Source organism: Arachis ipaensis, chromosome B10, assembly GCF_000816755.2.
Source record: "Arachis ipaensis cultivar K30076 chromosome B10, Araip1.1, whole genome shotgun sequence".
Classification (NCBI taxonomy): domain Eukaryota; kingdom Viridiplantae; phylum Streptophyta; class Magnoliopsida; order Fabales; family Fabaceae; genus Arachis; species Arachis ipaensis.
Window position 1 is genome coordinate 123,927,415 of NC_029794.2, and position 3,000 is coordinate 123,930,414.

The following is a 3,000-nucleotide window of genomic DNA, read 5'->3' on the forward strand; positions in this document are numbered from 1 at the left end:
GTCTCATGTTAGGATCAAGAATGACAGTGAGATCGTCATATAGTAGCCAAAGTCCTTCTAGATAGGCAGTGCAAACCCTATTCGGTGTACGTTGAACACCTTGGTCATACTGTAAACATCATCAACATATGTAGCCCAGTTCAATCGCGACTAAACACAGCATGTGATCGCATGGCAACATGGGTAATTGAGAGCCTAAAAGTAGCCACAGTCGCAGGTACGATCCCTAAGGAAAACTCGATACGTACCCGCGAGAAGTTACTAGTAGGAGTCTTCTCGGCCACAGTATACTCAGACTGATGCCTACCAAATAGAGTGACAGTGAAGCATCTCGAATATCTCAAGTTGTGCTCTATTGCTTTCACCAACGCCTGGCAAAACTGATGCCCCGTCCCCAATTGCGCCTCTATCGTCTATCCTCGAATCACAAACAGCTCTGCAAGCCGTCTGTATGTGGACTTTACCAATGAAGTGACTGGAAGATTTCTTGTACCCTTCAAAACAGAATTAACACACTCAGATATGTTGGTGGTGATATGACCGAAGCATCTGTTACTGTCCTGGTGCTAGGTCCACTTATCGTATTCCATTCTGTTTGCCCAATCACATATAGCCAGATTTTCAGTCCTCAGAATATCAAACCAATAGTCAAACTTAGCCTCACTCTTCGCATAAGCAGCATTCACAAGTAGCCTTTTCGCATCCTGTCCCTTGAAACCGAGGGAGAAATTAGCTGCAACATGACGATTGTAGAATGCTTGATATGCATGAGGAGGTAGCCAACCACTATTAGGTGCCTTCAGTGTAGCCTTGATGCCATTGTGTCTGTCAAAGATCACCAGAATACTCTCATATGGAGTCACGTATTATCACAGGTTGGCCAAGAAAAAAGACCAGGACTCCGCATTTTTTCCTTCCACAAGTGCAAACGCAATGGGAAATATATTCGAGTTTCCATCTTGCGCAATAACCAAAAGCAAAGTACCTCCATACTTACCATAGAAGTGAGTACCATCGATGCTAACCATTGGCCGATGGCTTTCAAATTCATGGTTGAGAAATGTGGAGGATGTTGCTGTGTGTTGAAACTTGGTGGGCCATGATGTGTAAAGAATGAGTAGTAAAGAAGAATTTGAACACAGGTACTTGTTCATGTTCAAAGCCTCTGTCTTTGTTGTTACAAAAAGATAATTTCAACTGTTAATTTAGAAGCATTTATGCACTTGTTAATTGGTGTGGTTTATTTGCTCTGTAGTTTGTACATTTATGATAAAGTAGAAGTTTTTCCTTTTCTTTTGGTTTTGCCGTTTGTTTTTATTTCATAATTGAAACCTATCTTAAATTGTTGTATGCTGTTGGGATTGCTTGTGCATGCAAAAATGTGTTCTTAAAGTGAACATACACTGTGATGGGTGCAAGCAGAAAGTAAAAAAAATCATGCAGAAAATTGATGGTATTGCTCTTCTCTTATGCTACTTACACACGGATTCACATAAAAGAAAAGAAAATGTTGTGCTTTTTTATTTATTATAGTTGAGAAGAGGAAAAAGAAAAATCTGATGAATCTGAAAGGTTGAATGATATTTATCAAGGGTGTTTACAACTGAGATAGATGTAAAGCAGGGGAAGGTGACGGTTTCAGGGAATGTAGACCTCAACGTTCTCATCAAGAACCTTTCAAAATCAGGAAAATATGCCGAGCTCTGTGCTGCACCCAAGCCTAACAACAACCAAAATCAGAATAGCCATCTCTCCAACCACTTCAACAAAATGCAAATCGACACCAAAGGTGGCAGAGGAGGAAACAACAACAAAGGTCAGCAGAACCAAAAGAGTGGAGGAAACAACCAACATCCACCCAAGGTGCAGTGGTAGTGGTGATGGTGTTGGTCAGCAAGGACCAAATCCCCATCAACAGCAGCAACAGATTCAGAGACAATAGCAGCTACAGCAGTAGCTTCAGCAACTTCAGTAGATAAAAGGATTCCAAGATCTAAAGCTTCCTCAATTCAAGGACATGAAGCCTCCCCCTCATCAGAACCCAAATGCTGCTAAGGCTGCTAAGTTCGTCATGCCTGAAGACGAGGAGGATTTCACGGATAACGAATTAGACGATGACTTTGATGAGGATGATGAAGACTATGACAATGGCAAATTTGACGATGATATGGACGTGCTTCCTCCTCCCAACAAGATGAAGCAACCCCCAAGCCCCATCATGATGAATAATGGGAGTCACCCACAGTTCATGACGATTTTGGTTTGACTGACTGACATTCCCAACATGAATTAAAAGTGTACTTGTTAGGAGGAGCATATGATTGGAATTAGATGTGGTTATTAAAAGTGGTTATTAATTTTACCTTAATTCTAGGTGTCAACGGTTTGGAGTAGAATTAGATTAACACTGAACTGATTCAAATTTTAACTGCTTACTAATTTTAATATTTTTAAAATTAGTATAATTTATTACTATTTAAATAATATTTATTTAATTTTTATTTATCAATTTAATTAATTTATATTCAAAAATATCAATTTAAAATTATTTTTGAATTTGGTCTAATTTAAAATTTACTTGAAATTGTATCTGCACGTATCTCGGGTGCTGTGACCCTAATTCCTGTTTTGACCGTATCTCGGATGATGTGACCAAAATCAGCTTTTGAACGCATCTCAGGTGCTCACTATCCGTTTTTCGGCCTACAACGTATCTCACTCGGGTGCACCATAAATATGTCAGATTCTCCACACATCATAGTCCGAGATACGCTCATATTTGTGTTGGGCTCACAGTACTCGAAATATGGTACGTTATTTATTTAAGTAAGGGATAAGTATTGTTTTGGTCCCTAACGTTGAGGGTCAGAATCGAAACCGTCCTAATGTAATTTTTTATTTAGAATTATCCTTAATATTGCATTTCATTTTAAAATCGTCCTTTCTAATAAATTTTTTTTCTAAATGACAAAAATACCATTTTTTTACCATTTCATTCTT

General features: G+C 38.8%; 1 pseudogene; it reads left to right on the forward strand.

Moving 5' to 3' along the window:
* On the forward strand, window positions 1,114-2,322 carry LOC110268484 (annotated as a pseudogene).